The sequence below is a fragment of the Etheostoma spectabile genome, chromosome 7, assembly GCF_008692095.1.
Source record: "Etheostoma spectabile isolate EspeVRDwgs_2016 chromosome 7, UIUC_Espe_1.0, whole genome shotgun sequence".
NCBI classification, from domain to species: domain Eukaryota; kingdom Metazoa; phylum Chordata; class Actinopteri; order Perciformes; family Percidae; genus Etheostoma; species Etheostoma spectabile.
This window is the reverse complement of record NC_045739.1, coordinates 4,110,200-4,137,199: the sequence shown is the minus strand read 5'-3', so window position 1 is coordinate 4,137,199 and position 27,000 is coordinate 4,110,200. Positions and strand designations below refer to the sequence as shown.

Here is a 27,000-nt window from a genome sequence, read left to right as displayed (position 1 = left end):
CAATTTGAGTCCCCCTTTAGCGGGTATGGATTTCATGTCTCGCTCAATAACACTTAAAAGCCAAATCTGTAATTGCGTTGAGTGTATAAATTCAAGGTATAATATAGCATCATCAAAGAGTGCTGGCAGCGTTGAAGTGTTAACTGATCAACATGACCAGTGGAACTGTGCTTTCGTTAACTCCCTAATGTGCACTCCCAACAACTTCTCTATTCTTCATCCCATTAGCATGATGTGATATGGCTGAATTCAACACTGAATGATGGGTGGCAGGCTCAAACATGTTGACATGCTGAATGCCATCCACAAGACCGAAGATCACACATCAACAAGAAAGTGACGGCCATTTAAGTAACGCCGGCTACGATTGAAACGTAACTCTCTACATTGTCTGAACTGGCCCATAAACCTGTACACTAACCAATACAACACCAGAGCTCTGGCAACCGCATAGATAATAGAAAAGAAGCATGTGTGAAAGTCAAGGCTGACGATCCTAAAAATCGAAGCAGGAGATGAACCCATTAATCCCCAATCACACTGAATTATCACCATCTCAATTTTAACAACAAATAAATGTTAACCCATCATACTTTATATTTCAGCCTACATTACTGATGTAATCCTGTTTTGAGTTTTGGTGGCAAACCTGCCTTTTGTTTACATTTGCATCACATATTATACCTTTATTTAGGGTGGATGTCTGTTATCACAGGGACTTTTCTGTCTACTCGAATGAAGGCAGCTTAAGGTCTATGGGATACTACAGGAAACATGCACGGTGGAAACGCATGCAGACACTGTGTTAACTCAAAACCGTTCTTCTCTCACACGTTGGTGACAGGTCTCCAGTCAAGACCTTGTGGAGAGTACGTGTTGGCCCAGCACGATCTCGCTCCCTATCTCACCAGGGCTAAAAATAACACCATCTCCACACTAGAGAAAGGGTGGAGGGAAGGGAAAAGGAGAAGGTTGGGATGAGAGGGAGGCAGAGTGAGAAAACAATAATCAAAGCAGTGAAAGGGGAGAGGAGATGGACGGTGGACGAGCAGAGGTGCAGGGAGGAAAAGAAAAGAAGTCATTAATAATTTACCTGGAGGACACATCTAGTTCGACCTTTAGTTCTGGTCAGTGGTGTTCAGCAAAGAACAAAGTGTTATATAGTGTTGGGAAATGATCAGACTAGTGTGTATCATCTGGAAGTCTGTGCCCACAGCGACTAGCCAGGTGTGCTCAGGTGCTTAGCGGGTGTTCAGACCCAAAATAGCACTATGGTACAACAACAACAAAAACACAGTGAAGGTGAAATATCATCCAGGAAGCACAATTTAAGTAAAAGATTCATGAGTTTCCAGGTGGCAGACACTGTGCAACAGAAGACAGGATTTTACAATTTGAGGACGTTATCCTGACAAAAAGTAATTTATATCAATTCCTTGCTTGTAATAATCTCGAGGTAAAGAGTACAGCTACCCTCTTCAACAACAAATATATTATCTTAATCAGTAACTTACCATGAATATGTGCTTGCATCTATTTGGTTTACCAGTGCAGCATGACATTGTTGCAAAAGTTGAACCAGGTCATCATTTTTTTTTCCTGTATTGTGGTCTATAGGTTTAAGTTGTAGAAATCCGGGACAACGAGTAGAACGAAGCAGCTTCATACCACTTCCATGATCACTAAGTAAGCGCTTTGATTTACAAAATAAGCTACTTGAATAAAATGAAAAGGAGGGGGTCTGTCTTCAATTATTTTAAAGCTATCTATAAAAACATATATATATAATTGATAATCTTTTCTGGATGTGTTAAGATCTGTCATACTTTTAACTTTTGTCAGAGAGAAATGAGCTTTACTGATAAGTAAAATTTCAGTAAACAGAATATCAGAAATCAGTAAAGCTCATTTCTGATATTCTGTTTACTGAAATTTTACTTATTTAGTGGCCGGTCGTTGTTATTTTGACATCGACCGGAAGAAAAAGCCAGGTGTTTGTACTGTACTCACGTCATTCTTTCCATTCTCTCCCGCTCATGTATACAGGGAGAACTGACATAACCGGTTATTTACTTAAATTCATACCCTGGTTACTGGTGTGCATGTTAAATGCACTGTATGTCTCACCTTAAGTTGAGTCATTTCAGAGAACCGTCCGGCTGTATGAAACCTTGTGCGAAATAGATAAAAACATTCAGAAGGTTTGATGGGTGAACCTGGAGACTGGTTACAAAGCTAATATACAAACAATTCTTCACTGATTCTATTCTTTGCTTTGCTGGCTGCTGTATGTATTCTGTCACTTTCCTTGTTCCTCTCGCACCACATTACCCAGAAACACACACTAGTCAGTACTAATTTGTTGACTGCTCTGCATCTAACCTTTGTCCTGACACACATCAGCTGCACAAAAGAACAGAAATCTAGCCGGAGGAGTTATGGGGAGGGGGTTGGGCAACGTGTTGCTGTGTGATTATGGTGCTATAACAAACGCTACGCTTTAAGAGTTTGTATTTACCAACAAAACAAACCAAGGTCCTGGCTAAGGGTTAGTGTCCTGGTGATGCTGATTTTTCCACAAGCATTCGTCTGCTTTACAGTTTGTTTGCTTCTCCTGCTCAAAAGAAAGGCTTTTGGTGTTATTGCCACAGGGGGGTTGTGGGATTTCAAGCAGCAGAAGAATGGCCAATGCAGTTGACATTGTTACATTTCAAGTGTTTCTCAAACAGTCCATTTACTGTGTAATCATAAACCCTGGGGTAACACTGAGGCCTCTATCCCTTAAAGTGTTACAGACCATTTTACTGTAGCAACTTAGTCAGGTTAAAGTGCTTGCAAATCAATATATGAACTAATATGACTTTGAAACTAACTTTAGCCGAAGCTCAGGAAAAAAAAACTTGCACATGCTCACGTTGTGGATTGGACTGATAATAAACAGGTCAGGAAGTTGCTTGCAATGTCATCTCATTATTCCATTATCAATCCACCTGAATTTGACACTGTCACAAAACAAAACTCTGTCTCACCTGACAACTGGTCAGAAACCGAGAGAATAAAGCATTGATAGAAAGATGGATGAAACGCCACTTGGAGAGAAAGGGAGAGATGTAAGGTGATCTCTTTACTTGAGACACTTAAAGGGTTTTTATGGCTGTTGGTTGAGGAAAGATACATCTCAGTGAAGAGACAATTCTCTACTTTTTGGTTGGCTGTGGCTGAATTTTTATCCAAGTACTTTTTGCATCATCATTTGATAGTTTAAAAGGTTGTGTTCTGCTGGACATCCTGCAAATATTTGGTGTAAATAGTTGTATATTGTATAAATATATAGTTCCATGATTTAAAAATGCTATATAATGTCCTTAAACAGATGGCCACTGTAGTTTTTGGCAAACGTTACAAAAAAAGGAGCAAATAGTGTATTTTGGGGGACTATTTTCAGCTGTGGATTTGGTGCTCTACTGTGTGTTTACAGCAGCAGGTCGTGTATGTGGGAGTGACCGTGTTCATGGTAATGAGGGAACATATCACTCAAGGCAAAGATTCGTCCCATTGGTGTGTTTTTAAAATTTTAACAATAAAATAACTCTATGGCACAGATGGGTACACAGAAAATACCTGACAATAGTATACATTTGTTGTTGGATATAATGGGATTTGTTGACAGTATGAAAATTATTAAATATCACCAGAGTTGTGCTTGAAGTGCAGCTGATTGTAACAGACAGATGTTTTATTTATTGGGTGGAGAGCTGGATAAAAATGTAGCATCTGTGAAGAGAAAGTCAGCTACAGGTGGAAAGTGGCTATACAGCGTCACGTGTGTGCGTGCGTGTGTGCGTGTGTGTGTGTGTGTGTGTGCGTGCGTGCGTGTCTTGCATCAGTTGGATGGGGAGAATAGAACAACAGGGTGCTTCTTCAGTGGCCGTGGCTGTTAATTATTCAAACATGCACACACAGACAGTGATGAAGAGGCTATAGACAAAAACTTACACACACACACATTATATACAGTGTATTTATATACACACCCGACCTATTCTCCTTTACAAGAGGCTTGAAGCCATTCTACTTACTGTCGCCAGCCATGCCGACTCTGCTCGCTCTATTTGCAGAGCCGCCCCTCCCTTCTCTGATGCTATGATCTAATTGCAGCCTCCTCCCCCTTCATAGACACATACTTGCACTCTCTCCACTCTCACATGCCTGCACTCATATAAACACACACACACACAAGCACACACACACTCACACAGGGGTTCTTACACCCACCAACACTGCAGGCCACTTGGTCTGTGAGTATTTATGTGTATGTTGTTCGGATCAAGTGACGTGAACGTGGACCGTTGATTTGTGTGTTAGTGCCGAGGTATCCATTGTTTATCCCCAAGGAGAGGCTGTTGATCTTGTGGTTTTCGACCCACACGCCGTCTAGGTGGCATCTGTTTTGGAAAGCAGAGGAAAAGTACTCAAATGCAACAAAAAAAGAGCCTCCTATTTTTCATCCCCTTTTTTGCTATCCCCTTACATCAACAACAACTGTTTTTTTGGTCTTCTGATGAAGGACAAATAAACCTGCAGAGGGATGTCTGCTTAGGAAAGATGGTACTAAATCTAAAAAGGAGAAAACCAGAGCGTTGTTGGTGGTGAACCAGAGGTGCGCGTTAGATCTTTACAGTCAAATTCTCCGAGTGGGTCAAAGTTCCCCCAGCAGCAGGAGACACGTTCTGATTGGCTGTGGAAAGGTGAAATTAAAACCACTGTAAACTTTTGACCTCGCAGGAACCGGGAGAGGAACGCCCATCGCTGTAGCAAAAGCAAGTTCTCCCTCCTCTTCCTCCTCCTCCTCGCTGCTCTCCCACCAACCCACCCATCCCTCCTTGTTTTCATTTTCTCTGTCTTTCGACCCTTCATTCCTCGTTAGTCTGTCATTCGGTCTTGTTTTGCTCTCTTTCAGTCCAAACCATCTCTCTGTTTCACCCCCCTCCCCTCCCCTCTCCTCTATCTCTCCAGCTCTCTTTTGCTGTCTCGCTTTCCCCCTATGAATTTGTGCCTTGCTGCATATAGCCTGATGAGACGGAGGGAGGGAGCAGGAAAGAGCTGGGGGAAGGGTATAGAGAGGGAGGAGACAGCCAGAGAGGGGGGATGAGTAGAAGAGGGAGGAGAGTAGGAGAGAAGACGGAGGAAGGCAGGGAGAGCAGGCTGAGGGCAAAACTCTCCTTTGACTGATGTAAGCAACAAAAGTGATACGCTGTACGGGCTGAGACAATCTGAAGGAGGGGGGGAGATTACTTAGCTAATGGCTTCTGCTATAACTGCAAAGCGGCAGGGGTGGTGAGTGCGATTTTGTACTGGCTATGTGGTGTGTTGTCTCATTACCTATAACGGCTGGGGGGTGTGTGTTGTGTGTGTGGTGTGTGTGTGTGTTGTGTATGTGTGCGGAGTAGGCAAATAAATGATTTCATGAGCCACAAAAAAGCGCCCTCTGCTTACTGCTTGATGCTGCGTGCATGCAGGACACACAGGCTTGCAGCTGCATTTGGCCATTAGCATTTTCTTAACTACACTGCAGGACGCTCTCTGTAGGACTGTTGCTCTGTACAGTAGACCTCTGTCTGGTACAACGTAGATCCATTGTCTTGAACGATCTGTATTGCAAGTTGTTAAGCGGACTTTTTGCTACAATGATCAAGTCGAGCTTATTTTACACTTACTTGTATATAAATCGTTATCTACATTAGTGACGCAAACATCTGTACAGCAGCATCGTCTTTCACTTCAGTTAAAAAAGTTGCAGTTATCCTGAGATTTGCAGCTACAAATGACGTAGTTGACCGGTGTGGTATCAGCAAGCTAGTCGGAAGCTCCATCACCCACTTCAGGTCTAGTGGCGCAATTCCAAGGTGAAAAACTGGTTGCAGTCTTATCCGTGAGGAATTTGACAGCAGTACAAAATTTGACTTGTGTGTGTTTGACTCGGTGTGTGTATTCAGCCAAAGAGCTTTAGTGCGGGAAGAAGCTCCACTCTAACACCACTGTATGGTCACTAGTGGACTGGCAAATTCACCAAAGGCTTGATCGGCTTTTCCAGTCTCTAAACCTGCACAGATAGAACAAAAAGAAACCTTGTAATTCTCAAAGCACCCCCAAAAGATGAAAAGCACCCCTAGTTGCACTGGCAAGCATATAGCATCCTGGTGCCTCTGTGCTGTTTGCACGTATTAAAATTAGGTAATGTGCATACATTTACTGCAAAAAAAATGCCTTCTTTCTTTGCAAATGAGCCTCAGTGCAAAACAGTGACACGCAGTAACAGGAAAATGATTAGCGTTTTCAGAGGATTAGTGGTAATAAAGCATATTTATAAGGGGTGTCCGCTTTAAATCATGCCATCTTCTTTTAAAGTTTAAAGGTGTTCATTTTAAATTACCAACAGCACTGACAGACTGGGATGTTAAAACCCAAATACGTTTTTCTCTCTTTCACGTTTAAATGCGTTGTCTGAAGTTTTAAGGACTGCACCTCATTGGTCAGGACCTGTAGCTTGTGGTCCGACAATGTAATTTTTTTATTTCGTTGACACTTTTTCCCTTCTTTGTTCTTGGCAAAAATTGCAAAATTTATACTTCGCCACATAGATTAATTACAGGACAGGACAAAAGTTTGGACACACCTTCTCATTCAATGCGTTTTATTTATTTTCATTACTATTTACATTGTAGATTATCACTAAAGGCATCAAAACTATGAATGAACACATGTGGAATTATGTACTTAACAAAAAAGTGTGAAATAACTAAAAACATGTTTTATATTCTAGTTTCTTCAAAGTAGCCACCCTGTGCTTTTTTGATAGCGCTGCAAACCCTTGGTGTTCTCTCAATGAGCTTCATGAGGTAGTCACCTGAAATGGTTTTCACTTCCCAGGTGTGCCTTGTCAAGGATAATTAGTGGAATTTCTTGCCTTATGGAGTTGTGACCATCAGTTGTGTTGTGCAGAAGTCAGGTTGATACACATCCAACAGCCCTGTTACACAACTGTTAGAATTAATATTATGGCAAGAACCAATCAGCTAAGTAACGAGAAACGAGTGGCCATCATTACCCATACAGTTTGCGTTTAGTTGGGCCGTCATTTAAACAGGACAATGACCCCAAACACACCTCCAGGCTGTGTAAGGGCTATTTGACCAAGAAGGAGAGTGATGGAGTGCTGCGCCTCCACAGTCACCGGACCTAAACCCAATTGAGATGGTTTGGGGAGAGCTGGACCGCAGAGTGAAGGCAAAAGGGCCAATAAGTGCTGAGCATTCTGGGAACGCCTTCAAAACTGTTGGGAAACCATTTCAGGTGACTACCTCTTGAAGCCCATCAAGAGAATGCCAAGAGGGTGCAAAGCAGTAATCAGAGCAAAGGGTCGCTACTCTGAAGAAACTAGAATATAAGACATGTTTTCAGCTATTTCACACTTTTTTGTTAAGTACATAATTCCACATGTGTTCATTCATACTTCTGATGCCTTCAGTGATAATCTACAATGTAAATAGTCATTGAAATAAAGGAAACACATTGAATGAGAAGGTGTGTCCAAACTTTTGGCCTGTACTGTACAATCAGATACAAAGAGCGGGCACATTGCACTCAGCTGCAAAACTTTATGGGTGTGTTTGGACTGTAATATCATTAGCATAATATCCTTTGAGAATCTCATTTTGAGACTGTGCAGATAGAGGTTGCAAGTGATGGGCAATTCATGGTGCTATTAGCAGCTGCGAACCATTCATCCACCTAGTAAATTTGCTTTATAGTCCCAACAACTCCAACAAAGTAATACATCTTAGCGGCTCAGTTTCAGGAGTCACATTCTCCTAGGGAAACTTTTATTCATATCACATCTTCCAACTTAATATTTTTTACCTTCAGTATTTGGATCAAGTAGCTTTTAAAAAACAGTTTTTGTCTACAGCTTTTATTTCAGTATTAAACAACTCAAATTTAAAAAAATGGTGTGTGCATGTGTAAACATAGCCTCAATGGCTGTCATCAGCGAGACGGCACATACGGAGGGCTGTCAGTTTTCAGATTTTAATGCGATTGAAATAATCCTTTTTGGTTTGGATTAAGCTCTACGATGAGTGCACACAGCACTTAGCAGGGAAAGGTGTGGAGGAGACAAGAGCCAGAGCCGGTCGTCTGCAATGAGAGGAAGCCGGATAAGAAGGAAGGCTGAAATATTTCTTTCTTTGCTTTCCCTGCCAAAAAAAAAACAGTGAGTTAAGAGAGGAGGCTGTGGATGTTATTGAGTTAACAAGACAGAGAGGGAGGGAGAACAGTGTGAGCTGAGAGACTGGCTTGATAGATGAGTGGATGAGAGCTGCGCTGTGGTGCTCTGCCTGCTTCTGCCGCACAGTGGGCACCATATGGTCTCATAACGTATCGAGCACACATCAAGTTTGTCCTGCCTCCACAAAACTTTTTCTTCTCTCCTTCTTCTAAATCCTGCCAGAAAATTACGTCACTCAAAAAGCCCATTAGATAAATCAACCCCAACACTTTTTAAACACACTCAACATGCACCCTACTGACATGCACCCTGCACCATCTCATCTTTAAGATAAGAGGCACCCCCAACAAATATTTGGGTCTAACGCACAAAAAAAAACACATCCCACATTTTGAAAAGGGGCCCCCCTTTCCCCCAATGGGAAGAAGATTGATACTGAATTAAAAAAAAATATTTTTTTAAAAGTCGCTTGTCCGCTTAGCTCCTTTGTTTAAAAAAATTTTAAAACAAAATAGTTGTTTCCAAAAATGTGTTTTTCATGGAATTTTTGATTTTCTCTGAGTAAGCAAGTTTTCCGGGGGCACAGGGCAGCGCAGCAGGGCAAGAGACGAATACGGATCCCCCCCCGTACGGTTTTTATGGTTGACATTTAGTCGTTTAAAATAAATGAAGTTGATTTTTGATTGGGGAATATTGCGTGTAAAGGGATTGCTTTCTCCTGCCCTGTGTCAGTTTTCAAGGTGGTCGGCTGTCCGTGCCGCGTTTTTTTGTGGGTGGGTTTTCAGTTGCCCTCAGTTTCCCGCTTTTCTGGCAGTGATTTTTTCTGTGGGTGAGGATGAAGACCCTCCAGTATGTGATTTTGAGCTCCAAGGAGTGTCGGTTTTTTTTTGTGGGCAGTGTGTGTGGTGTGTGTGTGGTGTGTGTCCCATCCACGTTTTTGGCAGTGAATCGCAGGTATGTTTGTATCTCCCTCCGCCCTCTTTTTTCCCCCTCTTCTTCCTACAACCCTCCACCCCCTATCATTTTTTTCCCTGTGCTGTGCAGTTTTTGGACTCTGAGCAAATAAATAGAGGGAGGAGGAGGTGAGGGGGGGGGAGTGCTGTGGTAAATCTGCTCCCTTACTCTCACTGTGGAGAAGGAAAGCCGAGAAAGGAGGCAGGAGAAAGTAGATGAGGGAGAAGGGTCTCTCACAAGACACTGGTGTGTGGGGGAGTGTGTGTGTGTGTGTGATGTGTGTGTGTTGTGTTGTGTGTTGGGTGTGTGTGTGTGTGTGTGTGTGTGTGTGTGTGTGGTGTGTGTGGAGGTAATTATTGAACCAATTATGTCCCCATTCCCACTAAAGAAAGTCTTGCAGTTATTCGCACACTCTTAACACACTCACCCATCATCACACACATGCATCAGCAAAAGAAATGCTCTTTCTCCTTTGGCATCTCGAGCAGTGCTGTGCTTGAGTTTTATCTGCATTCAATTATTTTTTGGAGAAAAACACCTTTACACTGACATACTGTTCTTTCACACTCCCTTTTTATTCTTTTTAAACTCCACAAAGTTTCATTTATTTATATCAACCTTTCAATCTTACACCACTGTCACACACAAAACCTTGCATTTCATACAGGACACTGAACATTCACACCAGACTTTTGGCACAGGTTAATTCCTGGTTGTCACCAAATAGTCTTCTTAATTTTTTAATTACTGTTTGATATGTGTGAATGAGCCTTCAGGATTGATTTTGTACAGTGTTGTGCAATGACAATAACAGAATTTGTTTCATATATACAGTGGTGAAATAACGACTCAGATCCTTTTGATCTTGTGAGTGTTAAAAATGTATTTCATTATTGCATTACTATCACTGAAAAAATAAGGTGTAAACACCATTTTATTGTTGTAGCTAGTTAATGTGGAGCTAAGTGTAACTAATTTATAGAGTTATTTATTCATGTTGGTTAGCCTAATCTTTAACAATGTATTATTTAACTAGTTTATCATGTGTTTTTATGTAAGATCGTCATCTGCAAAGTAACTAGTAGCTATAGCTATTAAATGTAAAAAGATATTTACCTCTGATACTTATTGGGTTAGGTGTATAATGTAGCTACAAATGTAAACAATATGTTCAAGTAAAGTACGTTAAACTTGTATTTCAGTGCAGTGCTTGAGGAAATGCACCACTGCATACATATCTCTGCTTGGTGAATTCTAAGGTTGTCATAGTTTACACTGGAGATTCAACAGGATGGTGTTTCATCATATGATGTATTTCCTTCAGTTGGTCATTCCATAAAAAGTAGCTTTACAGCCGGCAGTACATTCAGGATTTCTGAGACTTTCTGAGATTAGTAATAATAATAATACTAATAATAATAATAACTGGAGTAATCACATAGGTAATCATTAGGTTTTGCAAGTAAACTTTTATTTTATCTTGTGTTCTGAATGAAAAAATAAAGGTTAAATAGGAAACGTATTAAGGAAAATTTCCCAGTTGTATACAGTCCCTGACAAAAGTCTTGTCGCTTATCTATTTTGTAGAAACACCTGCTATTACCTGACTTTTAATTAATCAATTGGTGTGAGAAATAGCTCATATGAAAAGCTAAAAGCCTCCCAAATCATGTTCAATGCACTGAAATAAATTTGTTTCACTAAAAAAAGATTTATTATTTAGACAAGACAGAAAGGTCAAATTTTGCCAAGACAATAGTTTTGTCGCCTATACATAAAATGAACAAATTTACTACAAATACTAAAATATGTCAGCAAATTAAATAGTGGTGCTGTGAGATTCAAATTTAATATCTTGTATGATTTCCATGAGCTTGAAGGACTGCATCCATGCGGTTTGGCAAGGATTCATACAATGTATTGATGAAGTCATCAGGAATAGCTAGGAAAGCAGTCTTGCATGCCTCCCAGAGTTCATCAATATTCTTTGGTTTGGTCTTCCATGCTTCCTCTTTCATCCTACCCCACATATGCTCATTGATGTTCATGTCTGGTGACTGGGCCGGCCAATCCTGGAGCATCTTGATCTTCTTCGCCTTGAGGAACTTTGAAGAGGAGATGGAAGTATGCTATGGAGCACCATCCTGCTGGAGAATTTGGCCTCTTTTATGGTTGGGAATATAAGAGGTAGCTAAGATTTCTTGGTATTTGAGATATGATGTTGCCTTCCACCCTGCAGATCTCTCGCACACCCCCATACTGGATGTAACCCCAGACCATGATTTTTCCGCCACCAAACTTCACTGTTTTCTGGGTGAATCTTGGATCCATGCGGGCTCCTGTAGGTCTCCTGCAATATTTGCGGCAACTGTGGTGTAATTCAACAGAAGATTCATCTGAAAAATCCACTTCCGTCCACTTCTCCAGCGTCCATCCTTTTAGCATGCTGTGGGCCTTGGTAAATGCCACACGTTTTTCAATTGTCTTTTGTTTAGTGCTGGCTTCTGGGCACTGATTTGACCATGGAGGCCATTTCAAGACAGAATCCGACAAACCGTTCTGGTTGACACAGGGACTTCAGGGGACCAGGTCTGGTGGAGCTCTGCTGCAGTGGAAAATGGGCTGGCCTTGGATTTTCGAGCCAACAAACGGTCCTCTCGAGCAGTTGTCTTGCGGGGTCTTCAAATGTTTTTTTAATCCTCTGTACTTGACGCTGAGACACATTGAAGGTGTCTGCCACATCAGCAGTGGATCTGGTCTTCAGCCTCTTGATAATCAAAACTTTAGTCTCAGGGTGAATCTTAGGCATGTTTGCAGAGGTCTAGTTGCAGTTGATGTGAAGGTCTAGTGTACTGGGGTTGTTTTTATACACACCTGAGACCTAATTGATCCATCATTAGTCACAGGTGAAGCTCATATGACAAGGCGACAACACTTACAGTATGTCTTTGCAAAAATTGACTCAATGGGCTTTACCAAGCTGTGAATATTAGAATACTTTTTGACAGTTTCTTTTTGCACTGAAACATTATTACAAAAGCTGTTGGGATTAAAATGAGCCATTTCTTGTAAATAAATCTTGATTAGAAATATATTTCAGCGGCACTTCAGCTCAATTTGTACACAAGCGACAAGACTTTTGTAAGGGACTGTATGTTTTTTTACTGTCGATTTATTTAACTTTTCCCACTGTAATTGCAACATCTTTCCAGAAGTCAACGAGTAATCGTGTTAAATTATCGTGATTTCAATATGGACCGAAATAATCTTGATTGTTTTTTGTTTTTCATAATCGAGCAGGCCCACCCTTTCTGGACTGACAGTGAGATAACTGTGTGCTGTGCCAGTGGTTGACACCACTATGTATTTGACAGTTTGACAATTAATTTGCATAGTGTTTTGCAGCTGTAAAAGGGCATACGTTTTAAAATGACTGTAACTCTTTAAAACAGGCTCAACTAAAACAACAAGACAGGATGATAAGATATTTCCTGCTCAGTTTTATTGAATAAAATATTTAAATTATTTAAATATTCAGCAGCTGGTTGTCGGTACTACAGAAACTACAGAATTAAAAAGTGAAGACTTTTAAAGACCCACCAGTTGTCTACTCTCATACAGGAAGTATTTAATCGGAACAGAAGCCGAGATGCCTATCTCCTCATCAGCAGCAGCCTCCGTAGCCCATAATGCAATGCAGTGATAACCTACTGCTTATGCTAGTTACACTTTATGTAAAAGTTGAAATGCCCAGGAACACAGACTCACTTACTACAGTACAAATGTGCATGACAAATTAAATAAGATACCTTTTATAAATATTGGCACTTTTCAATAATAGAAATGACTAGGGCTGCACGATTATTGCCAAAATGATAATCGCGATTATTTTGATCAAAATTTTGATCGCGATTATTCTCACGATTATTTGTTGATTTTAACCAAAACAATTTTATTGTCACATAGGCTATTTATAACTGCGAGAGGGAGTGTGATGGACGCTACTCCAGAGAGACGGCTGATCATTATGAACGGTCCAGCACGGGTCGAACGGCGGATACACACGTCGTGTGTATTAAACGTCTGTACCTTCACTGCGCTGCATTTTTATGAACTATGATATTCTGGCCATGGGTCACATCTCTGGTCCTGGTCCAGCAGCCTTCGTCTCACGCTGTTACTCTACCAACTGAAGTTAGTTGCATTCAGTAACTTCTTCTGTGTTCTTCACCGTAGCGGCCGCGATAACAGAGTTACCATGGGAACACTGGTACAAATACAGGTTTGCCCCCTCATACTTAACAATATACAGCTGTGTTAATGAAAAATTAAAACTGTAGACAAATATCAGAAGTGTGGACCAGGCGGCCGCTGTGTGGCGGGGCGCGGAGAGTAAGAGGAGAGAGAGTAGGACGAGAGAGCGTAGAAAGATCCAACACAGGCACGGCTTTACAGACGAAATGGGTCATGTAACGCAAAATTAAACCATATCCATATAAACAGCATTGCAGCGGATGCGAGGACATTAGCACCGGTGCGTCCTAGAAGAGCTAACAGCTAACAGACGCTACTAGCACAGACTAGCACTGGTCACTGCTGTTGTCTGAAAAACAACAAAGTGTTGCGTTTACTGGTAAACTGGTAAACCTTGAGACCGACGCCACTGCAACTATCTTGAGTCTTACCGACTGCTATCTGTTGAGTTTTCCTCACGCTACTCTGTCCTCTGTGACTGTCTACATCTAGAAACTTAGCTGCACGGGGTGCAGTGAACTACTCTGACTGGCTCATGAGCAGACGGCTTTATGGAGCGGGAGATGGGCTTTGCAAAAAACCCGGAGCGTTCTATGAAATGATGCTATGTAAAAAATAATCGCTCGATCACGCAAATTTGATCGTGGGAAGTCCAAATCGTGATCGCGATTGAAATTCGATTAATTGTGCAGCCCTAGAAATGACCATCAAAGGCGGGGTCAGAGATGGAGGGGGCGTGTCTTATTCATTGACCTGTTACACCAATCAACAGTGACGAAAACTATCCCCTTCCTCAGACTATATGGCCTCCTTGTGCCTGCTTTTTACCTCCATTTTAATTCATTTCCCAACCAGTAACTAAAAGCAGGTGACAACAGTTTTCCTGCAATCTCGCTGCATTTCTTTCTCTACCCCATTAGGCCTGTAACTAGGTAATTTACTCTTTGTGATGACAAGAATGTTTTAAGTATTTACCAAAGCTCCAGCCATTCATCGCTTGTAGATATGACAGCCCTGCCTCTCAGTTCATTGTTAATTAACTCGCAGAAATGTTCCCCTATGTTATGATAATGTACAGCTCCTGAATAATTGATGGTTTTCAATGAGGCGTTTTATTTAACCCAGTTCTCTGCTCGTCTATGCAGGCATGTTAAGACAGACAAGAGTTTGATAGCTTACATGTGTCACTGAAAGCGCTCTGAATATGTCCTGGCCCTGAGATTTCTTCACACCTTTAAAACAAAATAAGTCCTCATGTGACTGTTTTCTAGCTGAAGGAGCGGGATGAGGACTTATGTGGATTACTGTCCTTATCTTATCAGAGCTGTTTGTTTGCTTAGCAACATTACTGTCATCACTTAATACATAAGGAAGCGTCCATCCCTTCTTTTAATCTCTCTGCTCTCTACACACATGTTCAGTGCATGGATGGGTTCATATGAAATAGCAGGAGCTGTTGTTGATAACACACACTTGTATTCATGTCAGGGTTTGACTGCAGGATCGCAGTTCAGCGGAAAGTTTTAACGACCTCTGCCATCCCTCATTTACCGTGATACAGTGCAGCTCACGTGTTCATGAAGGTAGCATGGAGAATGTTGGATGACGACACAAAACCTGAAACACTAATTTACTGTACACACAAACACAGTGTCAACAGTAACCTTGTTAAACGCTGCACTTTGACTGCAGGTTCATGGAGTTTTGACAAAGAAAAATAAGCATTTTATGTTTTATGTAGATCGTGTTACTGACCGGTGACAAATGAAAGGTAAAACCTGACTTAATGAATGGAATATTGTATTAAATGCATATGCTTCCACATAGGCTACAAGGGGTCACTGAATAGTTCCCACACAAAAGCTGTTCAGGTGGCTTTTGAACACTTTTTAGTTAGCTTTTTCCTTAAATTTGTCACTCATCAGTATACACCAACATTATCACGCCACAGTGTGTCCTCAATACCAAAAAATAATGGACAACCTGGTGCTGAAGAATGCCACAATGTGGACTGGAGTTGTGTTTCCTCTTGCAAGTCCTTTATTTCTATTTCAGGACACCTCAGAATGATCAATTATCCCCCAAAAATACTTTTTTTTTCTCCAAATGTTTAGCATCAGTTTAGCTCATATTTAGGTGAGCTCTCAGAAGCGAGGGAACTCGTTATGAAGAATGCCATATTGTAAATATCGCTGCCACCGTTGCATACAGTCACAGCTATTTCCTAGCGTATATGTAATCTTAACCGACACCTGCCAACGTTTAACCTAATAATGGCGCTATGTGGCGTAAGGGGATCGCTGAAGTGATTACAATTCATCCAGAGCGAAACATGAATGTATGTACTAAATCCATCCAATAGTTGTTGATATACTTCACTCAAAACTCAAATGTGAAACTCATGATGGCTAAGTAAATGTAATTAATAAGCATAGCTACCACAGTGTGCATGTGTAAAGTTTTACTTGATCTACATACTGAATCTATATATTTTCCCCATATTGGACCATGTCACTGAAATAAATTAGCTTTATGGGCTAACAAAGTCAGATAGCACAGGTTTTGTCAATAGTAGATTAAGTTAATTAGTAGAACTAAGAATATAAACAGAAATAAAGTACTTGCTTTGACTAGCGGTGCGTGTGCACAGTGATCCCCTCATTTTTTGATCTTCAAACGTGGTCTTACAGTATTTGATACTCTGTGAATTCTAAGAGAAGAAAATTGCCTGTTTTATTACATTGAGTGTCTGCTTGTACTCAAAACAGATGTTGCACCGTAAAGTCATTTTAAAGTGGTCTTGAGCTGTTATTACAAAACCCTAATACAATCATTTTTCTTTCATTTCTTTTTACAGGTTGTTCTTTCTGAGAAATTAGTTATCTGCTTGTGTGACTTCAGATTCACTGTTGTGTACTTTGACACTGTAGCCTGGTGCAATGTGCAGTGCGTTCTTGGAACGGATGACTCATGCAAACGCATCTTTCTTTTTTTGAATATGTAAATGTATGTTTGATGGCAGTCTACAGCAGGCACACCCTGGATGGCTAGATGGGTTTTAGTTTTAGACCTGCCTGGCCTAGTTCTCGCCTGAGCCAGACGCTTTCCCTCTGCTTTTCTTCATCCTCCACCCCCTCTTATCCCACTCTAAAGCATAAAGTTTGAAGCAGCGGGCTGTGTGCTATGATAGCCGTAATTGGTCTAAAGATGGAAAGTCCACGCTCACTTTGTCACTGATCTAAAAAGCAATTTGTTTTCGATGAGTGTTTTTTTGTTTTTTTGTTTTTTTCTTTTCAAGGGAGGCTAGTTAAGAACAATATAACATCAAAGTGCTATTGAACAGCGTATAACAGGGGTTTGGGATGATGATGGAGACAGTGGAGAGACCGGTACTTTTTGCCCAAGTTGAAAAGCAGAACTCCGTCTTGTACAAATTCATTTATGATGGAGCGGGGTAGCTGAGAATGACTCCCCTCTTTGGTACCCCCTGTTTGAGGAGGCCAGCTTTGGACTTGAAGTTTTTTTTTTATTAGCCTCTGATTTGTTTAAGGGGTGGCGAGGTGCCAAGATGTGGCTTGGCTCCTATTTGGCCCCAGTGTGAGTGCTGGGTTTGTTGGAGGGGTCTGGGTGAAGCAAAACTAAAGCAGAGTTACCCAGAGTACACACACACACACACACACACACACACACACACACAATGTACTTTTATGCGTTCTTCACTGTGCCGTTGTGTATGCTGGCCAGCACACACAATTTCCCTTATTCACAGTCATTACAGAAGACGAACACATGGAGAGAAAGATCCTGTTGTAAAAAAGAGACAGTAGGAAGAAGGGGGTGAAGAGAGGGAAAGCTTAAAGCTCACAAAGAAACAACTAGTGGATACGCCTGAATTTCATTTGCCTATCTATCAGTCGCCTGAAGATGTTTTTTAAAGGGGCAGATTCTTTTGGCTAGACATCAATGCTTTTTTAAAAGGTGTGTTTAAGTACATGCAAATAAAAAACATTTTAGTGTTCACAGGACTGTTTTTTTTATAGCCAGGTCCATTCGGGATCCAGTTCCTGTTTGGCAAAATACCCAGACACCAACAAATCAATTTTTTATTAGAAAAGGGCAAGCAACTGGTACCGATATTTGATCAATTATTTGGGGGTTTACAGAGACAAAATCGTTTTCTATGCCCTGGTGACAAACTGAAAGGATGAGAAAAATCAGTTGCAGACCTTTGAAGAATACGTTTTCAAGGCCGATATGAAAAGTGCATGAAAAAATACACTCTTCTCGATAATTTTAATAAGCAGAAAATGTTAACTTTGCTCAACTTTTGATGCAGCACAATGTGATCTGACAAGGCACACCTTCACAATTTTCACCACATTTCAACAGTTTTCCTTCAATATCACAGCAATAAAAGTGAAATGAAGGTGCAGTAATCCTACAGCTCTACTGTATATGTTGAGGAGCCTTGCCATGAGAGGACATGTTGGTGTAGATCATCGTCCATGAAGGAAGGAAACTGAAGCACACAGGATTTTTGATTAATTCTTGTCTTTTTGGTGCATGGGCTCGATGACACAAACTTTAGAAGACTCAGTAAATGAGAAATGTTCACTCACACAGTAGTTTGTGGATGAAGTAAATATTTCCATCCCTTTCTTTCAGTTAATGTGAAACGCAGTTTGACATGCATTTTCTCTGCCTGAATTTGCATTGTTTTTGGCTGATGCGGGCAAATAAAGTTTATTACCAAATATCAGTTTTAACAGCGACTTAACTGACAATCCCCAATTTTAAAAGAATAATATAAGGCATCTTAGGAACAAAGGCCCTCTGACAATTGGCTTTTTCTGACAGTTGTTTATGCTCGTATGGCTTTGAAATGCAGAACTGTCATTGCGATAAGATCTCTGCCACGTATAACTGTTGATGATATACTGAGCATCTCAAGTTCATGAAGTTAATGGCTTGCGCATCCTCTTTAAAATGTAAACTCTGGCTGCATTTTTATTGCATCCTTTAAAGTGTGTTTCTTTGACAAGAGGAAGCACTGTACGATATTTATTGTGTTACTCAAGTGCATCGAGCGAACATTCATACAGTAAAAGGTTGTTGATCTCTGGTGTCGAGTAATTGAAGAGGACAACCGACATGTTGAAAGCATGAGAGCGGACTGTAAAAAGGCCCCTGCGTTGTGTGCTTTACAAATCTTCTTAGATTCAACCTCTGCATATCGGGCTCATTCACACTGCTTTTATATTCAAGGCTTTACGCCAGTATGAGCATTGCCACATGCCGTTAACTACCATTTTATTTGCTCAGATTTTCACCGCTGTTTTAAAGTGAACACAAAGAGTAGTAATGATCGCACTGACGCCTCTCTTGTTCCTGCTCATGCAAGGAACCCCTCCAACTTTTGCAAAAAATAGACTCCGTTACTCTTTGTCACAGCTGAGCTATAAATCTTTCCCACTTCAGCAGTTGTTCTCTGGCTCAATTTTTTCCCCCCTTTCAATTAATAGGAAACACATCGAGGAGGGTCTTTGTTGGTGTGTGAGAGTCCATACATCACCTAAACTAGAGCACCCAACTCCCCTCCTCCTCTGCCTTCTTCCTTCACACACACACACACACACACACACACACACACACACACACCCCGAAAGCCTCCATCTGCTCTCAATCATGGGTGCAGCCAGCGGTCAGGTCGCTGACGGTGAATGGTGCACCAAAAAACGTCTCTCACTCACACACACACACACACACACACACACACACACACAAATGTAAACATATACAGCATTGGCACGCTGGGTATGAGGTCAGCCATACAAACACACACGCTCATGTAGACGTGTTCATATTTTTGGTTGTAAACGTGTGCTCTGACACGACACTCTCACACATCACGGAAAAAAACCCGGAACTAACCTACATTTTATCTCTATCACACACACATTCAGGCACAGTGACAGATAAACATGAGACATCCTGACAGCGTGCTTCACTGATGACAGGGTGTCATGGAAACGCCCAGCGTTCTCCATGGTTACGCACTCTTTACCCCACGGGTTACACTCTTATGATTGTTCAGACAGAACACTTGAGCTACTACAACAACTCAGCGTGGCCAAAACAAAACACACACACACACACACACACACACACACACTCACACACACACACACACACACACACACACACACACACACACACCACACCACACAAAATGCTTCTTATCAGGATCTAAATGGACACAAATTAGCCTATTATGTGCTTTTGGGATTAGAGCGGTGATTTAGCCTAATAGCTTGTTTCCGTAATCTTGCTTAGAATCCACAAAGTATGAGAGATATTTGCCAATAAAGGCTTAATGTTTAAATTCAGTGTATGGATCAGGAATGCACATTTAGTGGAAAAGCACTTTCTTTTACCTTTATAGCTAGCATGAGCGACCAGCTGAATTGTGGATCTTATGCTGTCTTTCAGGTTTCGACCGTATTGGCTTCTTGTAAAACTTGTGTCTCAACGGTGTGTGTGTGTGTGTGTGTGTGTGGTGTGTGTGTGTGTGTGTGTGTGTGTGTTGTGTGTGTGTGTGTGTGTGTTGGTGTGTTGTGTGTGTGGTTGTGTGTGTGTGGTTTGTGTGTGTGTGTGTGTGTGTGTGTGTGGGTGTGTGTGTGTGTGTGGTGTGTGTGTGTGTTGTGTGTGTGTGTGTGTGTGTGTGTGTGGTGTGTGTGTGGTGTGTGTGTGTGTGCTTGTGGTCTTGCAGTGTGTTTTCTCTGTACGTGTGTACCTGTAATGAAGACAAAAGCACATAGCAAAGGCACGGCTCCCTTACAGTTCCTTCTGCTCATTAAGCTGTTAATGCAGCTTCCTGTGCATGTGTCTTCAGGCCGCTGATTAATAATGCTGCTTGTTATTCATTAATATCACCATAATGAACATGCACTGTTGAGTGTGAACTTATTTTTTCTTCCTTTTTTTCTCCAGACTCCATTGACCAGCCCACATAGGACCACACCTCCAGAGAGAGGGGAGGGGGGATCTGATCGTCCATCATCTCGGGCGCTGTCACAAGGTGGGCTAACATCCCATATGGTTGGCATGGTAACAGCCTGCTGGGTTTAGGTTGAGCGGTTTGCCAGAGACAGTTTCTTGTTGTTGCCACATTCTTGCAACATCCTTCTGACCTGAACACAGAGAACAGTTTGTGTTCTCTGAAGCAAATGTTTTATCGAGTTGTTGTGTTGAAGGCTTGGATTTAGGAAGGTGGAATAGTTTTGGAAACAAAGAGGGTTAAGCGGAGTATTTTCAGGCAGATGAGAAAATGAAGAGTAGGAAGGCAGCAGGGAGAAAGAGGGAGAAATCAAATTATTCTTTTTGCTCAACCTGCCACAGAGGCTGAAAGAGAGCATTCATCTTTTACCCTTGTCTGCAGGTGACAACACATACACACACACACACACACGCACACACACACACGAGTGTGCTAAGACTGTGCTAACCAAACCACACTCTCTTTTCGTTCACGTGCAGTCTCACACATGCTTTTGCAGACACCCTGCCGTAGCAGGACTGATTGTGTGAAGAAGGAGGTTGGTAAGAGAGGGGAGAAAGAAGAGTCCAGTTCCAGGCAGAGGAGAAACTGGACATGATTAGGAAGAAAACTAGAGAGGATAAAGATGAAGAGGGACAGGCAGCTCCTGGGTTTATCTACAAAGAGTTAATGAAAGAAAGGAAAAAAGTCCATGTTCACCACAGATAATGTTAGGGGACTGGCAGGTGGAGCTCTTCTGAGACTTGGATGGGCATAAAAGCATTTGTTTCTTTTGAATAAAGAGCCAAAAGTACATGCCTGTACAGAGCAAACACGTGGAGAGTCTCAGCCTTTTGGTCTAGAATATCCAATCTCAGAACTTAAAATTCAGTTGCAGCAGAACCTGACGATTACCTTTTGTAGAAACCTGATGATACATTCAGCAGGTTACATTATTTTCAGTTTTGGATTCATTCAGAAAGTATAATGCGGTGTTTTGTTCCCAGCTGATACAATAAATCATTTAGACTCTTCTTTTGCTCTGATATATGTCTCTGACTGGCACAAATCAGTCTCTCCCAGTTCCTGAATTAGACAAAAAAAATGGTGCCGGCTCTAATTCAGCAGTTGCATAACATGGTTATTGACATGTGTCTTGGATATTTTCATCCACGTCTTGGTAATATATCACTTAAGATGTGTTTTTGTATGCATTTCATTCTAAATAGCCACTACGATGTGGGAAATTACATAATTTTTTAAAATTATTATTATAGTTTTACTTGATTTAAAGTTGGCTTTGGTGTGCTTTAATTTACTAGATTTACAACATTTTTATATTTAAGTGACCATCCAAATCAAGACTGCATCAAATATAGGCTTGAACACTACATTGATGAAATATCCAGCTGTGATAAGGTTTTGTGTAAAGCTCATTTTGTATGAAAACATGCAAACTGATTAACATTGAAAGGCATTAAAAGAGTAGCTTCTTATTGTATAAGTGGGCCAGGGGTGGAGAAGATTAATTGAAAGTGGTTTGAAGCGTGCAGGCGCGTGTAGCTCTGGGGAAAGCCAGCGAGCCTGAGTGGTCAAAGCAGCGGCTGCAAAACGGTTTAATTTTCTTATAAATTCTTCACTTTCAATAAAATTCCAATAAAGGTCCCCAGTTATTTTGTTATTTAAAAGCAGCAAAATCAGGAAATGTTGAGTCTTTATCAGCCGTAACTTCACACGACTTTTATAAGCAAACACGAAACATAAAATAAAATAAAGCAGACGCAACAAAGGCTCAAGACTTTTAAAAACCTCTTTTTGTCCTGCACAGGTCCCAAAGTCCGTCAGTAGATCGCTTTCTTTCGGCACACAGACCGACTTTGGGCAGTGCTTTTTTATTTGTCTTCCACATTTCTAATGTACGATTCAGAGGAACAACTGACATTTACACACACACACACACACACACACACACACACACACACACACACACACACACACACACACACACACACACACACACACACACACACAGCCTAGATGCAAACGGGAATTATGTAGGCTACGTGTTTATTTGCATATAGAGCGGGGAAGCGAGATCCACAACTGGTCACTCCAACCCATTTGGAGACACATTCTGCTGCCAGGTGGGAACACACATACTGTACTTGGAGCTGTCCACATGTGATCAAATCACTTAGGACAGATGTTAAAACCAGGTCAGAACAGGCCCAAAGACATTTCAGTTGCTTCTTCAATGAAGTGCAAAGTAATTCAGAGGTGATGACAATAAAGCACTCTCCTAGTTTTCCTTTCCTAGTTTAAGGAAAACAGAAATGTGAATTTACAGAAGGGAAAAATATTCCGGAAATGTATTCTGCTGGTTTTAGAACAACTTAAATCGACAGAATCAGATGGCAAACTGGGAGCCAGTTCCTTCTTCATCCTTCATAAAGCAGTGAAGACCGTCCATGGCTTGGCTACTCCAAGCGAAGCAGCTCTTGTCGTGTCACTGGTGTGAGTTTACATGGCCAGACCAGGGCAGTGTGCCTCTGTTTTGTCAACAGAGATTATGAAAGAGCCGCTGGCAGGCACGCAGGTAGGCGGGCGAGGCGACCGCGGGGCTATTTGCATCACACTCACCCTACTTACTCTATCACCTCCCCTCCCCCTTTGTCCCTCCCTCTGCCTTCCTCTCACCTCCTCGCTTTTGTCGTCAACAACCAACAACCTTGCCCAGACCGGCCTGCCTTCACAGTCTTATCCTCCTCCCCCAAAAAGGAAAAGAATGGAGAAGCTTGTCAAACAAACACACAGGAAGTTTGATGGCAGTTAGTGCCACAGTTCTGCCATCTCAGCGTTCGAGAGGCGGTGAATGAACATACTCAGCAAACCAGTTTTTTACACATGGAACTAATCATTTCTTAGGTTTTAAAATCTTTCTGGTAACCTTGAAACTCTCTGGTGATGCTTGGACAGAAATCAATGTGCTTGTGTACAGACTAAAATTTAACACAGATTGAAAATAAATCTCCATTGTCTGTTCTTACAAATTTTTCCCGTGCACTCTGTCGTCTGCTCTCAGTAGCTCTTTCTGACACAGTTTTGTTTGTCGCATAGAGCTTTTTTTTCTGCTGTGACTCACTATGTCGTGGGAAGTCTGTCGTCTCTCCACTTTGTCTTCCAAAACCTTTTTTTTTTTTTGCTTTCAGTTTTTAAATGCTTTTATATTCTGCTACCCTTCAGTCAATGACTTTAACTCACCAGTGTTACTGAAGCACTGCTCTTCTTATTGCATCTTATTTTTGATTGTGTACATTTAAGTATACAAAAAAAAAACACTTTCAGAGTGAAAAAGTACCGTACAGTGCACAGTCATAGTTTTAAAGGATGTCAAGAATAATATAAAGTTATGTTGGACATTTTCTCCCACTTACCAAACAGTAAATTCAGAACTAATTTTGTGTTCAGATTTTAGAAAACAATTGTTATCTGATTGATATCCGTGGAATTAATAGTTAATATTGAATCATTATTCCACCAACTCTATTAAATGTTTTGTTAGAACCAATCAAATCTCTTTGCAAACTTAATTTTCGTCTCTATAATCACACATTTTGTGACATTTCAAAGAAAAAAAGTAGCTTAAATAAAACATTATTTCTACAGGCTGAAATGTTACATGCAACATAATGATAAGTTTGCTACTCATACAGGCACAATAATAACCTGAGCAGCACTCTGTGCCTGTTTTCAACTTTCATTAATTTCTGTATGGAGGAAATTAAAAAAATGGCCAGTAAAATGCTTTACATATATAAACAAATAGGAACAAACCTTCCAAATATCTCTCTCGAAAGGCGATTCCACTGAAAGACGAAGTATCAAATTGAATTATCGCCTAACTCTTATTCCATGTTTGAAAAGCGATTTAGATATACATTTATATTTTCTGTATGCAATAGGAAGGTGAGGGGGTCAACAAGAAGTCCTCTTCATTTAAGAGACACTTGTTTGTCCTGTAGCATGTTAACCTAACTGAGATTGGATTGCATGCTTTCTAGTTTATGAGGTGAACTATTTCCTCTGGTTTTGCCATAAAGTCAGTGCTTCCCTGGTGAGCAATGCTCCCACTGGGCTTCAGGCTCCATGGTAACTGGCGGGCTGCTGTCCTGTAGCAGAAGTTTCAAGTGATGCCACAGCACTGTTGACCTGAGTGATCCTCCTTTCACACCCGTCTAATGACCCAGAAAATATGTGGGTCAGCTGTCAGCATGAAGGCAGCGACCCCTTGAAATCGCTCAGGTCAAGATCAGGGTGGAGAATCGGGTCAAAGTTAGTGTGAAAGTTCCAGAGCTGTTTACCTGCATGGGTACACTACACTGACCTGTACATGTCAGCAGCAGAACAGGCCCTGCCATGACGGCTCAGTCTTTGTCCTGTTCTTACTTGTTTCTTCGGCTGAGCCACAAGCAGCTGCCGCTTAATAAGCACTCTGATTAACCGCCTTCCGCTATTGTCACTGGCCCTGATTAATGCCTTTGGGTTATCTTCAACTATATGATTTAGTCTATGGACTTAAATAAACATGCAGCTGTTTTGGAGCCAAATGGAAGGGAATATGTTTGTTTTATGTCTAGCTCTTAGCTGAAGTGTCGTGAATGATGCCTTCCTTTTCCACTGAATTTCCAATTGTTTCCATCTCAGTTTTCTTTTAAGCTCTTTGTTATCAAGCTGGGTGTGCTTCCAAATGATCGGGGTAAATGTTAGGCACAAAAAGAAGGTACATAAAAACTAAAGTGTGTTCCCATTATATACTCTTATATTCTGTATGTGTTTGGACTAGTTTTTCCAGCAGAATCCTTCCTTGTTGCTGCTTGGATTCTTAAAGAGTAATTTTCCTCAGATATTATAGTATACTGTAACTATCTGCTATAAATAGTCAATTCCTTGTATTATTTATGCATAAATGCAAGGAATAAAGGTTTTTTATTTTCATGAATTCATATGCCTCCCCTGTTGACATACGTGTTGTTTTCCTCATCATCATCATTCATCTCCTCAATATCTTTTCCACCTCAGCCAAGGCTTTTATAATTTCCAGAGTTTCATTTCAAATGTTCTTATGCTTTAATTCAATATGTCCAGGTGTATTGAAGCTAAGGTACTTTGTACTTTTTGCTCTACGCTCACTCTCTCACATCCACTACACCTCACTCTTTCTCCCTTAAATTGTCATCTTCATGCCCATCTCTCCCTCCCTTTCCCTCTTGCTGCCCTCCATACTGCCATCGCCCACTCCTATTTCCCTCTTTACACGTCTCATTCCCACTGCCCCCTGCTGCTATATTGTGGCCACCGCGGCCCCGCTGCCTCTCTGCCACCAGACCCCACACTGCCTGTGGCGTGTAATTGACTTTCTCCCTGCACTGGAAAAGCGGGCGGCCCGCACCAGGCTGGAGGTGACCCATTTCCCTGGGGCATTCAGCAACCTCCTAATCAACCATTCTCTGGGGCCGCCTCATTCACTCTGCAATTAGAGCAACTCCCCCTTTGAGAACTCCATCAATAGGCTGCCAGGCAGGCAGGCTGGATCGTCAGAGGAGCAAAGACGGAGTTTCACTCAAACACTTTGCTTTGGCTCTTGGCTCCGACTTTGTACCTCCCCCTCTGCTTTTTACCTCCTCTGCTCCTTGTCTCCCTTATGGTAGGTTTCATCAGACAACGGCAAGCGGGGGTTTTGTCTAACGATGAGCAGCAGACAAGGGAGGCAGGTAGACAGGCACACAGGGAGGCAGACAGGAGGATAGGCAAAAGGAGACGCACGTAGGCAAGCAGACAAAGGCAACGAGACAGTCAGACAGACAGTCAGATGGGAGGTACTCAAGGGAGAGATTAAAAGAGAAATTTGAAAGAAACTCAAAGCGGGAGGGATTGAGCAAAAGGATCGGCACGTCGTCAAAGCATCTCTTGCTTTAAGGAGATACATGAGTATTCCCTGTTGTTGTCTTGCAAGGGAATATGCTTGTGTTTCACCTGGTCTTGAAGACATGCATGAAAGCAAGCCCTCACAATGATTCTGTCTCAATAGGAAGGTGTGTTCACTGCTTGTTTTTAGCCGGATACCATCTTTGTTTGCGAGCCAAGAGCACACGACCGAAGATTAGAATGGTCTCTATCCAAGAACAAAAACAAAATAGGAACGTAACCAGACGTTTTCATGAACTGCTCTGAACCCACAAGAAGACGCATGAGATGAGATGATGGTGTGTGGTGATTAAATAACAGGCCGGCATCTCTCCCCCGCCGTTGGCCTGATTTGCTATGCAGGAGAGGCAGTGCTCTGGTCAGAGGATAACCATGTAATCAATGGAATGAAAAAGCTGCTCTGGCTGTGAAGGTTAAGAGGGGTACTGGAAGCTTTCAACCCACTCTATGCACCACACATGGATTCACAACGCACACCAGACAG

General features: G+C 41.5%; 1 protein-coding gene across 6 annotated transcripts in view; it reads left to right on the top strand.

The window, feature by feature from the left end:
* LOC116692217 (nuclear receptor coactivator 3) overlaps nucleotides 1–27,000 on the top strand; it is a 64,599-nt gene that overhangs the window by 20,538 nt on the left and 17,061 nt on the right. For 3 of the 6 annotated variants that reach the window (XM_032520318.1, XM_032520319.1, XM_032520321.1), the window contains one exon: nucleotides 20,486–20,573. The gene's annotated coding sequence lies outside the window, so the exon portion shown is untranslated. Of the gene's footprint in view, nucleotides 1–4,267; nucleotides 4,299–20,485; nucleotides 20,574–26,239; nucleotides 26,355–27,000 lie in introns of those variants that run through there. The other 3 variants (XM_032520320.1, XM_032520323.1, XM_032520322.1) reach the window with 2 other exon arrangements.